Here is a 14,144-nt window from a genome sequence, read left to right on the forward strand (position 1 = left end):
GACACGTATACACGAGTCCAAGCGCGGCGCTTCAAAACAGAGCCCATTGATTTCAATGGGTGCTGATATACGTGCGCTACCCATTAAAATCAATCGGAGGCTTTTTTACCTATTGATTTCAATGGGTAGCGCACGTATATCGGCACCCATTGAAATCAATGGGCTCTGTTTTGAAGCACCGCACTCGGACACGTGTATACGTGTCTAAAGGAGCAGCGTACTACGCCATGTGAAGGCACCCTTAGTGTTTTTGAGAGTCCAAGCTCTTGTTGTAGTTGATTTTTGCAGTGCATATAGTATATATATATATATATATATATATATATATATATATATATATACATATATACACTGTCTACACCATAAGCTATTATTTTAAATGTATTTTGTATATGAATGCGAGATTGAACATGAGTTTTAGGTACAAGTATTTGTTTTAGTGCATTTTTTTCAAAAAATGTTTTGTTTGTCACAAAGTTGCATGAAGGCGGATGTGGCTGTTGATGACCCATTGAGACATATGTAATCTTCAGGTTGTCTACTTTCAAAAAATATATAGGGTTTAGGGGTTCACTTGCTTTTCACAGTGTGTAATCCCTACATTATATGATACTTTTTTAACATTTCCAGCTTCAAAGCAGATTTTTGTTCCTTCCAGTTCTGGTGATTTTCTAAAGACACGTGCATGCGGGTGTAGGTCTTAGTGATATGAATGGACTCTGCACTTGTTGAACTCTTATTTTTAGTAGGTTTTGTGCATATAATTTATTGTTTGGTTTCTACTTTTAACAACTAATATACATTTATTAGCATTTTTTCATAAAACATTCACTTTCAATCAAAATTGCATGAAGGTGCCTGTTCGTATACAGTACCAAGTGGCATTCTAACAATGCTGCAGGTGTCTACTTTCAGAAAATATATAGGTATGGGGAGGTTGGATGATTTTTTAATGTTGCAATTTAGGTTTGATTTGTCCATCTCAAAACTGTAAAAATTGCTCTGGCTACTGGAGGTGCAGAATTTCCAGAGACCCTTGGCAGTGAAAGGGTTAATGTCCCCCTCCAGATGTCCCTAGTTTAATTTGGGGGATAAGTTGCTGAAGTGCAGCCTCTGCAGCCTTTTATGACCCAGTAACAAGCCTGGGACCTACACCTGGGCTGAGGCCTATTCAAGACCTGCCCTGGCCCACACATATGTCAGGAACCTGGGGCTGATATATCGGGACTCCAGCACTCTGCCTGTCACCTTCTCAAGGCGTGTAGGTGTGTGTCTGTGTGCATACTTGTGTTTATGTATAAATGTGTGTATTGATGTGTCCTTGTGTGTGCATATGTGTATGCAGTGGCGTAACTAGGAATGGCGGGGCCCTGTGGCGAACTTTTCACATCCCCCCCCCAACCAGCACTGACACCGAAGACCTCAACCAACCCCCTCCTATGCATTCCTGCGCACTCTATTATGCCCCATAGTGGCCCCTGCACACAGTATTATACCCCATAGTTGCCCCTGCACACAGTATTATGTCCCTTAGTGAACGCTGCACACAGTATTATGTCCCTCAGTGACCCCCTACACACAGTATTATCCCCCATAGTGGCCCCTGCACACAGTATTATACCCCATAGTGGCCCCTGCACACAGTATTATGTCCCTTAGTGGCCGCTGCACACACTATTATGTCCCTCAGTGACCCCCTACACACAGTATTATCCCCCATAGTGGCCCCTGCACACAGTATTCTACCCCATAGTGGCCCATGCACATGGTATTATGCCACATAGTGGCCCCTGCACACAGTATTATCCCCCATAGTGGCCCCTGCACACAGTATTATGCCCCACTGTGGACACCCATAAACAATTATTATCCTCTGGGGTCTTTTCAGACCTCAGAGTATAATAATCGGAGACCCAGGGGGAGAAAACGATAAAAAAACACTGCTACTCACCTATCTCCCGGCTCTGCTGCAGTCCTCCACTGTCGGCCTCTGCTGTAGTCCATCTTCAATTACGTCAGACGTCACATGACCCGGGATGCAGGCCGGGGTCATGAGATGTCAGACAACTAGGCCTGAAGCCTGATCGTGGAGAGGTAAGTAACAGTGTTTTTTATGTTTCTTACTTCTCCCGGGCCTCAGATCATTATAGTCGGGGTAGACCCGAGTATAATGATAGTGTTTGTGGGGGTCCGCGGTGTCACTTACCGATCCAGGCCCTGCCAGGATCGGTAAGTAAATAGGGCCCGTTACCGGCTGGAGTTACTCCAGCCGGTAACGGCCTATTAAGGAGAAAAAAAAAAACCCCGCAGCGGTAGCGGCTGTCGCCGGGCCCCTAATGTCCCGGGCCCTGTGGCACCTGCCTTTGCTGCTACGGCGGTAGTTACGCCACTGTCTGTATGTATATGTATGTGTGTGTATTTGTGAGTATATGTATGTATGTATATGTGTGTGTGTGTATATGTGAGTATGTATACATGTGTGTGTATGTGTGTCACCAGGGAGAGCATTTCACAAATGCTATTTCATGGCAAAAGCAGGGGTGGCCTTTTCATAGGGTGTGACCTTTATGATAGGGCACAGCTAAATATACTGAGACCCCATATAATAATATTGGACTCTAGATTGTCGCTGTTTATATAAAATAAACAATGACGCCATTTTATTTCGGCCATTTAGTGCTCACTATAAATATTGTGTTCATTTTATTGTGTATTTTATACCAGTTATTGCAATATCGAATATTTTTCCTGCTCCTTCCTATGTGATAGTCATTTAAAAAAGGCGTTATCTGCGGAGTAGTAATTTACCTACCCAGTCCTGGGTATCACTGATGATGTCATGACCCCCAGGTCATGTGATCCAAAGCAGCATTCCCCCCAAACCCCCACCCCTCCTGGGTCACTCTACCCTCTGGACCATTCCTCCCCATCCTCCCCAATCTAGCAGGTAATTAATCACATGTTCTATGAGAGCTGGGTAACTAAAAGTTATTCACCATAATACAGGTAGTTAGATACCTGTGAGATTGGGGAGGAAGGGGCGGAGCAACCCGGGGCAAAATACTGCTTTGGATCACATGACCCAGAGATTGCGATGTTGTCAGAACCTCTGGTTCATCTTTAGTCATCCTCTCTGGACAACCCCTTTAATAAAATGTATTATTAAAAAGTAATAATTGTAATTTACTTTATACTGTAAAATTTTGATAATTTCTACATTTTTTGATCAGGGTTAGTCATTTACATTGGTATAAAGAAAAAAAAAAAAACCCGCCCCATGTATTAAAGGGGTTATGCCGTGATAATTTGCATCCGCTTTCTATAGGATAGAGCATAAACTGCTGATCCCAGTGGTTTGACCCCCACCGATCCTGAGAATGGGGGGTGTTTTACTCCCATCGAGAATATAGTGAAACATACAGATGTTCCCACACTCCATTCATTCCAATGGGAGCACTGGATATAGAGTGGTTAGCACTCCCATTAATATGACTGTAGCAGTGAACGTGTCTGCATTCCATGGGGCCTGTATTTGACGGAGGGCCTGGCACAGGCCGCCTTCTCTAGCTTCTCAAGAGAATGAAATTGCTTTCCAATAGTCACCACTAAGGGGAGCTGAGCACATAGAGAGTTTTACAGCTTCTATTCCCCAGGTTTTGACATCAAAATAAGATTGTTATACTAATATTATTAACAGAGATATAAATAGAGAATTTCTATTGACCTGTTTTAATTGTCTTCTAAGTTTTCCAATTATTTTCCCTCTAACAGAGGACACCGGTGTCAGGCCTACCTGCTCTGGAAGCACGCTCTCCATAAGACTGAGACTGGTTTTCCATCACGTGCTCGGGCAAGGAAACTTCGGCAAAGTTGTGCTGGCTGAGGACGCTTCGAACCACCGGAAGTTTGCTGTGAAGATCGTCAGCAAGAAATCCCTCCTATCTACTGGAAACGAGGCGGATGTGTGGGTGGAACATCGTGTCCTACGGCTGGCAGCTGGGAGCCCCTTCCTTATCCAGCCCTCATTTGCATTTCAAACAAAGATGCACGTTCTACTAGGGCTGGAGTATATGAGCTGCGGAGACTTCAAACAACTTCTGCAGCGGAAGGGGCGGCTTGACATCCCCAGTGCAAGATTCTACGCTGCCGAGCTAGTATGTGGCATCCAATTTCTTCATCAAAAAGGAGTCATCCACAGAGACCTGAAGCCCGAGAACATCCTGGTGGCAGAGTCGGGCCACGTGAAGATCAGTGATTTCGGTCTCGCCCTGGAGAACATGTTTGAAGACCGTACTGCCACCGAATATGCTGGTACTGAAGGCTTCATCGCTCCTGAGATGATCGCAGACAAGGAATATGGCGCCGGAGTGGACTGGTATTCATTTGGCGTCATCCTAAACATCATGCTTACCAGTGAGTGTACTTACCATCCCAAACTGTACACCTCAATGCCCTCCGGCGCCGAAGACATCATCAAACAGGTCAGTATATCACCATTGTATTATACACAGTTACCATCACACAAGTCAGTATGCCACCATTGTATTATACAATGATATTGTATTTTTTGTGTGTAAGATATATGTAGATATTCATAATGCTATTTCTTATTTTCAGCTCCTCCTGAAAAATCCAGCGAAGCGCTTGGGAGTGAATGGAAAGATCCGGAGCCACCAGTTTTTCAAGTATATCGATTGGGTCTCTGTTGAAGCACTCCGGATGCCCCCACCACACATCCCAGAACCAGCAGCACCTCGTCGCCCAGCCAAACATTTCAATCTGGCCAAAATGGAGGCAGCGGAAGCCAAGAGAAGACGTTTAACAGCAAAAGATCAGGCCATATTCAAAGGATTCTCATTTGTCATCTGATGAACCCTTTGCAAGACACCGGCTCTCAAGTCACCAGAGAAAAATATCCTCTGAGCTCCTGGCAGAAGACCAATGGACAGGCCAAAGACAGGAACCTTCTTCAAAACACACAGAAGATTGGACTGGACTCAAGAGAAACATCTTCAAGAAAGAGGACGAAGCTATTGAAGACATCGCTGGACGTCGCTAACGGACCCGGCTGGTAGAAGACCTGGATGGGTGGTAAGTAGGAGCACCAAAACATCGGTGCTCCTGTCTAATCACGGGCATGTGTATTTTAACGGTAAGTGGATTTCCTCAAATTCATGATAGCGCCTTGTGATGCTGCCTTGAGTTGGAGAAAGTCAGATTATCACGTGCCTATGACATTTTTAATACTATATACAGAGATATACTCTCTAAATAGTCATTAAAAAAAAATGTTACCGATATTAGGAATTCCTCTTGTCTATTACAGTAATGTCATAGGTGGGAGGAATAGGTGTGAGTTGGCCGGCTATTAAGGGGTGGCAGGAGGCCGGATTTTTTTTTTTTAAATAAATACTAACATTTACCTCTGGAGTATGCAAATAGCCCCACAAGTAATAGCAAGGTTCAGAGAGAAAACAGTAAAAACAGTATTGGGTCAGCATCGCAGTTCAGCACCAGCATCGGGACATGCTGAACTGCTGTCTGCTGGCCTGATGCTGGCTGGCACTAGAGCTGTGTAAAGGAGCAGCAGATCACAGGACACCAGAGAGGGGCATCCAGACCCTGCCCTCACTCGCGGTGCGGAGAGGATGATGACGGGGTTGGGGCGTGGGTTGACTTGGGGATTGCACTGATGATGAGCACAAGCTTGTCAGCAGCCGGGCTGCACATCCCAGTGCTGGGAGGACACGGTGAGGCTGGACGTCACCCCCTGATGCTGCGGCTGCAATGACACGCACACAACGTCTGTCACGGTGGCACACCGCTCACGCCAGGTCAGGCTCCACCATCCTCTCTGTACCGCGAGTGAGGGCAGGGTCTGGGTGCCCCTCTCTGGTGTCCTGTGATCCGCTGCTCCTTTACACAGCTCCAGTGCCAGCCAGCATCAGGCCAGCAGTCAGAAGTTCAGCATGTCCTGATGCTGATGCTGAACTGCGATGCTGGCCCGATAACAGAAAAGCACCAAAACCAGGAAAAAAAAAAAACATCGCCCATGCTGCCTCCCCCCTGCATTCCGCCGCCCGAGGTGCGGCCCATTCATTGGGCCTAATCCGGAGCAGAGTGTGCGGCTGGATGCCAGTGCGGTGCTCCGGCTTTCAGTCACGGCTACCTGGTTTTTGGATCAGAACGCCGCCTCAGGGGCCTGTCCAAAAAAGCCGTGTGAACTTACCCGAAGACTTCTCAGTGAAATAAGTAGTTTACCTTGCTGAAGAGAAGCTGATAACAGCAGATGGAAGCAATTTCCTCTGAAGTTTCTTATATTCATCCGAACTATTCATTTCCAAAAAAATAATAATTTGAAACAACAGTTACTTTTTAAACTCTGCAAATTTTTTTATTAGTTATAGTTGTAAAAATGTTTAACTTTTAATTATCTACAAATATAAATATGGTTATGTTGATGGGAAATGACAAGCAGGGATGATATGCAATATATACTAATGACTGTGGCATATTTATGGAATGATCTAGGGCTGTTTTTTCATATTCAGGTTTTTTTCTGCAGTTTATGAAGCCAGAACCAGGTGTGGATCATAAAGGGAGAGAACATAGAAAGGACAGATGGTACTTCTCTTTTTTTCCAATTGAGTCCTGGTTTTGGCTTTAAAAACTGCTTTTAAAAAATGAGTGTAGAAATCCAGCTTAACAGTCAATGCTATTGCACTTCATTATTGTCATATTATATAAGCCAAAGTTAATGGATGTCACATATTTTCATTGTGTGTACCTGTATAGAAGTACATATGGATATGGATATAGAAAGAAGCTATTGGCTGTTTTTGCCTCTGAAAGGGAGTCTGTCAACAGGAATCTCATTATGAAATCATGTGGGGGACATTATACTGAGCACTATCATACCATTAGATAGTCTAATAAAAGTGTATATATATATATATATATATATATATATATATATATATATATTGAAATCTACCTCCTCTCATAAGAACTGTTACCACCATGTTACAGGGCACATTACAGTGATAAACAACATATATTTGTCATGGACGTCACTTGTGTAGATTTGGACATAAAGAACTTTGAAGTCTTAGGCTAAGGCCCCACGGGACAATCCGCAGCACTAAAGCACTGCGGGAAAAGATGCAGCAAGATTACATTGCGGTTCTTCCTGCAGTGCTTTGAATATAAAGTTTGTGGAGTCTTTGTGTTACAATTACCATATATACTTGAGTTTTTCAGCACAGTTTTTGTGCTGATAAAGTGCGCCTCGGCTTATACTCGAGTCAATATGGTAATTTAAAGAGGACCTCCCTGTGCAAGACATTTATGGGAGGCCGCTGGAGCAGCACTGCTGCTGATAGGTGAGTGGTGAGGCAGCGCTGTCTCCAGGACCAACCCAAGATGTTTCCAGAGTGTCTTCTCTGCCTTGGAAACATCTTAAGGTGGCCCTGGAGACAGCTCTGCCTCACCACCCACCTATCAGCAGCAGCACTGCTCCAGTGGCCGCCCACAGTCAGCAGCGGGCCTCTGCTCCAGTCCCGGCCCCTTCCCCCGGCTACATCACACGCCGGGTGACGCGGCCTCGTAAGCTCAGGCCTGCACCCAGCGTGCGTCGATGACGTCTCACTGCGTCTTAGCAGCGTACTGCAGGGAGAAGAGGAGACAGAGGCAGCGGGAGCGCGAGGTTGGTAAGTATAAGGACTTATGTTTGTTTGTTTTATAATAGGCCGCTACCTGCTGGACCATTCCCAGCAGGTAGCGGCCTATTTACCAACCTCCCTGGGCCTGCTCATTGGGGACCCCCGCTTCAACTTATACTATAGGCCGTGGAGGCCGGCAGTGAGTAGGCCCGAGCCCAGGCCGCGATCCCACTGCCGCTATTATTATACTTGGGGGTCTTTTCAGACCCCCGAGTATAATAATTGGAGCTCCAGGGGAGGTGAGAGAACATAATAAACAGTTTTACTCACCTCACGGGGATCCAGTATTAATCCTAGCCGTCTTTGTGCCTATATGGTAATATCCCAGATGTTACATGGTCATAGGCCCAAAGCCTGTGGTAGTAGTACCGTATAGTCCTAAAGCCTGTACTAGTAGTAATAGCCTGTTACTGCTAGTACAGGCTTTGGGCCTGTATGGCAACAGGCTGTTACTGCTACCATAAGGCTTTGGGCCTGTTTGATAATATCTCAGATGTCTGGCCATTATCATATAGGCCCAAAGCCTGTACTAGCAGTAACAGGCAATTACTACTAGCACAGGCTTTGGGCCTATATGGTAATATCCCAGACCATGTGAAGTCTAGGACATTATCATACAGGCCCAAAGCCTGCTAGGATTAACATGAGCACAAACAGAATGTCATGCATCCGACTTATACTCGAGTATATACAGTATATCTACGGGAATGCCGGCGTTTCCGTAGATATAATTGACCTTCTGTGATTTCCAGAAACCGTTTCCGGCATTTCCATAGATATAATTGACATGCTGTGATTTCCGGAAACTGTTTCCGGAATTTCGATAGATATAATTGACATGCTGCGATTTTCAAAACTGTGCCGGTTTTGGAAATCCCAGCATGTCCGCGCTGCGGTTTTAAAGTGGGCATGGAATTCGCATAAATCCACTTTGCAATTACTGTAAAATTGTGGCGTTTCCGGCCTAATGCAACTGACGCAGTTGGTGCACTGAGGGTGGAGCTTCAACTCTGGGAGCATTGCTCTTACTTCTCAAAAGGAATGGGTGATGCCAAAGTAGTGGGAGGATCAATCGCAGGCGTTAGTGGAGACTTGGTGCTTACAGATGGTGGATGGCCTAGGAAGAGGCCTAGGAAAAGTGGAATTTTTTACTAAAAATTTTTGTGCACGCCTCCGATTATTATAGTCTGGGGCCTGAATCAACTTTGATGGGGTTTTTTAGGTGACCTCTAAAAATTTCAGCTCATTATGAACTGATTCACTCATCACTAATTTCTAGCATAATCCACCCACATTCCTGGTCCCCAGCATGGTTCTCACTTTGAGTCCTGGTCCCAAGGGTGAACCTACCCCTTTTGCCGCCCGAGGCGAACTACAGAAAGCCGCAAAGGGGGTGGGGCTTAGCGACGTTCGCAGGCAGAGAGCAGGCACGGAGATGACCTGCTCTCTGCCTGAGTGTGAGGGGAGGCTGCTGGAGCAGCGCTGCTCCAGTGGCCTCCCCAAACCACCACTCGGTGCTAAGCCAGTCCAGGACAACTTGTCCTGGACTGGCTTAGGTGATCAAAAATGCCGCCCTCCCTGAGGTCCTGACATAGCGCCGCCTGAAGCGCTCGCTTCAGGTCGCCTCATGGGAGGTGCGGCGCTGCCTGGTCCCATCCATGGTTTCCATTCTCTATCCTGGTCTCCCCATTCTCTGACAGCCTCCCTACAATGTGAACTTTTTCAATGATCAATTTGCTTTAAAAAAGTGGATTTTGGTTGGAATAATGGTGGCCTGTTATTAGTGAAGTAGCTTTCATAATGTGGAGTATAATGGAGAGGAAAATCAGTTTCCGAAAAAATGGTCCTTATTTTTTAACTTATTTATTAAAACCACATAGTAAAATATATTACTTTTTCCTATTCTGTTTTTATATTCAGACTGTAAATTTTCAGATTATGTATTCTATTTCCTGGACATGATTATGGGAACTGCCAACTTACTTGAGCTTTTCTTTTGCTCTGTTAACAACATTTAGTCATATGCTTTACAATATGGTCAGTGGCGTAACTAGGAATGGCGGGGCCCCATGGCGAACTTTTGAAATGCCCCCCCTCCCCGACCGACACCAAAGACCTCAACCAACCGCCCCCCCCCGCATTTCTGTGCACACTTTTATGCCCCATAGTGACCCCTGCACACAGTATTATGCCCCATAGTGGCCCCTGCACACAGTATTATGTCCCATAGTGGACCCTGCACACAGTATTATGCCCCATAATAACCCCTGCACACAGTATTATGCCCCATAGTGGCCTTTGCACACAGTATTATGCCCCATAATGACCCCTGCACACAGTATTATGCCCCATAGTGGCCTTTGCACACAGTATTATGCCCCATAGTGACCCCTGCACACAGTATTATGCCCCATAGTAGCCCCTGCACACAGTATTATGCCCCATTATGGACACCCATGAACTATTGTACTCTGGGGTCTTTTTCACACGTCATGCAAGTAGGTCCGAAGCCTGCGCGGAGCCCGGAGAGATAAGTAACACTGTTTTTTATGTTCCCTTACCTCTCCTGGGCCTCTGATCGTTATACTCGGGGGTCCGAAAAGACCCCTGAGTATAATAGTGCTTGTGGGGCCCGCAGCATCACTTACCGATCCTGGCAGTAAATAGGGCCCGTTACCGGCTGGAGTAACTACCCCGGTAGTTACGCCCCTGAATATGGTCATAGCTTTAGGCAAAAATAGTCGAGGACTGATTCATTGAGGACTACAGGGGAGCTTTCTACATAAGCTGGGAAGAGAAGGAAATAAGCAGCAACATCATCTATTGTCTGTAGTGGATGAAATGATGTATAACTGTGTGTTTGGTTTTATCTGTACAGGTGTTAACTTCTATTGTGATTCTGTCTAGGATGTTTGTGATTGAATAACGTAATAACTGCAGTGAATATAACAACAGAATCTCAAATACTGGTCTATTATCAGGCTTTATTGCAGTTTGTAAATTGCAGGATATAGTTCTTATTTAAAAAATTAGATAGTGACATTTTTGGTAATACATTCCCTTTAAGGGAGTATTCTTGTCAAAGGAATGGCCTTCTGGCGAGACTTTCAAACAGCATTGTAGGTGCCTAAATAAGGTATAGGGACCAACTAATGAGTTTATAGCAGCTGTTTTATATAGACAGCACGTTGGTGCCGTAGTCCTTTAAACTCTCTTTTAATAACTTTTACTTTTAACAAAAAGCCCTTATTGCAGTTACAGTAAAGTATTACCTGTTTATTGTAACAAAGGAGCATTATCAGCAAGATTAAACCATGCTTTTATATAGCTGCCAAAGCCACAACCCCAGAGGTTAGCAGGCAGAACTTTATTGCAGGTGCAAAAATAACAGAATGTAACTGATACCTGGAATTAAAGTGACGTTTATAATGGTGAATTTTAACCATATCGGTACCTAAGAGCCACTCCATACCAGTTATGTTAATAAATGGATAGTTAAGACACAAAAATTCCATCTATAGCTGAATCACAAGAGTGCGACAAAATGTGAGGACTAGAGTTGAGTGAACACTGTTCGGATCAGCCGATCCGAACAGCACGCTCCCATAGAAATGAATGGAAGCACCTGTGACGCCGGCCGGCCGCCGGTAAAGTGTACGTACCAGGTGCTTCCATTCATTTCTATGGGTGCGTCCTGTTCGGATCGGCTGATCCGAACAGTGTTCGCTCATCTCTAGTGAGGCTAAAAGCAGGGACGTAGCTATAGGGGTTGAAGCAGCACACAAGAGACACAAGGTAGATAGAGGCCCCATTACATATTTTGCATTTGCATTGCATTAAGTTGCGATAAGGTATCCTATGCACCAGCATCAGTGTGCTGTAATTTCTTACTGTATCATATATTAGTTTACGCAGAGGGACCTGGGATGTCACCGGCTTGGGGGCCACTAAACCACCAGCATGTTTTTATGTAACTTTGATATAGGGTTCCAAAGCTGCCCTGGCTTTTTGAGTATAAATTTTTAACTTGTCAGAGTTGAGTCTGCGACCATTTATTAATACTTTAGATAGTTGAGAAGTGTCACTATACTAGGTTAAAAAAAACACTTTATTGTGTGTTTGTAGAGATGAGAGCGATTGCTATTGGTTGAACATGGCTATTTAGAATATGGCCAACATTATAAGGTCTTTTTTCATATAAGCAGTGGCGTAACTACCGCCATAGCAGCAGAGGCAGCTGCCACAGGGACCTGGACATTAGGGGGCCCGGTGACAGCCGCTACCGCTGCGTTTTGTTTTTTTTAATAGGACGTTAGCAGCTGAAGTTACTCCAGCCGGTAACGGGTTCTATTTACTTACCGATCCAGGCTGGGCTGGGGCCCCACAAAGACTATTATTATACTCGGAGGTCTTTTCAGACCCCCCGAGTATAATAATTGGAGGCCCGGGAGAGGTAAGAAACATAAAAAACACTGTTACTTACCTCTCCACGATCAGGGCAGGCCTCAGGTCTAGTTGTCTGACGTCACATGAACCCGGCCTGCATCCCAGGTCATGTGACGTCCGACATCATTGAAGAAGGCGGGGTCAAGTAAGCAACAGTGTTTTTTTTTAAATGTTTTTATTCCCCTGGGTCTCCGATTATTATACTCTGGGGTCTGAAGAGACCCCAGAGTATAATAGTTGTTTATGAGTGTCCACAGTGGGACATAATACTGTGTGCAGGGGCGACTATGAGGGACATAATACTGTGTGCAGGGGCCACTGAGGGACATAATACTGTGTGCAGGGGCCACTAAGGGATATAATAGTTAGTGCAGGGGCCACTATGGGGCATAATACTGTGTGCAGGGGTCACTAAGGGACATAATACTGTGTGCAGGGGTCACTGAGGGACATAATACTGTGTGCAGGGACCACTAAGGGACATAATAGTGTGCGCAGGAATGTGGAGGAGGGGGTCGGTCGAGGTCTTCGGAGTCGGCCGGGGGGGGGGGGGGGGGGGGGTACCCCATTTCAAAAATGTGATGTGTTATATTGTGTATGTAGTGATACAGACAATGTGATGTGTTATATAGTGGAAAGCTATATGTAAATGTGAGTGAGTAGAGTGAGAGCTACTCCTGAGGTGACAGTAAGGAGTGTGCAGGCAGGTTGAGGCAGGAAATGCCAGGCAGTGTGTGTGAGTCTATAGCTGGGGCTAGGAGTCCAGCTTTTGTGAGTCTCCTGCTAGGAAGCCATGTTGTGTAGTGGCACCAAAAGTAGCCTGTGACTCAATCCTGAGGGAAAACTATGTTTGTGGAAAATTGCATGCAAATCCGTCCAGGCGTTTTAGCGTGATTGAGGAACAAACATCCAAACTCACAAACATCCAAACACACAAACTTTCACACTTATAATATTAGTAGGATATAGATATGGCAGAAAGAGCTGCTGGAAACTGTAATTCACTTTCTATGATGGTGATAGATGAATTTTTTATGGTGCTAAAGATAATATATGGTGCACTCCAAGAAAAATATGGAACCACTCTCATCTGGTGGCCAAAGGAGCAGCTCATCGAGACACAAGTAAAGAGAAGTACAGGACATGTAGTACTGCGCTATACTGTAGAGAGGTGCTACTAGTGAGCAGTCAGTGCATGGACTTCACCAATGCAGGAGTTTCACCAGTGAAATGACCATGCCGATTTGTTGCCCCCTCCACCCAAGCAGTGTATGTTAAGTATGGTCTCAAGGTACAAAAGTACAGAAAAGAACTATGTATGTTAATTTTCCCTAGGTAGAATGGGATAGAATATGCTATTAAGTCCTCCTTAGTGGAAAAGGAGAATTTGTTCTAGTTCCACTTTTTGGAAGACAACTCCGTATAGATCAATGCCTGGTTTTCCTGAAACCTAGTTGAATAAGATCTGGGAATAAAGCCAAGAAAGAATAACTCCTCCAAAGAAAGAAAAAGCTGCCTGCAAACAGCTGTTTTGAGGTTATTGCCTCTCATCAGGGCGAAACGGTGAGAAGTCATAGGCTGGGTTCAGACGTAGTTTTTTGGACCAGATTTTGAGGTGAAGGCTGCCTCAGAATCCAGCCCAAAAAGCAGCTAGCCGAGACTGGATGCCGGTGCAGTGCATATAGTGCACTGGCATTCTGCTCTGGATTGGGCCCAAATGAATGGGCCTAGTCCAGAGGGAGTGTCTCGAGGCGGACCTCCACAGCTGAATGAGTCGCGGAATCCGCCTGAAGACAGGCTTGCGTAAAAAGGAGCCCATTGATTTCAATGGGAGGCGTTTTTTTGAGCTGTATTTTGACACAGATTCTGCTTCAAAATCAGGACCAAAAACCCTGTGTGAACTCAGCCATAGACATCGTTTGGAAGCAGTAATATATCTCCTTAGGCTGAGGCCCCACATTGCGGAAACGCAGCTTT

This window comes from Leptodactylus fuscus, chromosome 11, assembly GCF_031893055.1.
Source record: "Leptodactylus fuscus isolate aLepFus1 chromosome 11, aLepFus1.hap2, whole genome shotgun sequence".
NCBI lineage: Eukaryota > Metazoa > Chordata > Amphibia > Anura > Leptodactylidae > Leptodactylus > Leptodactylus fuscus.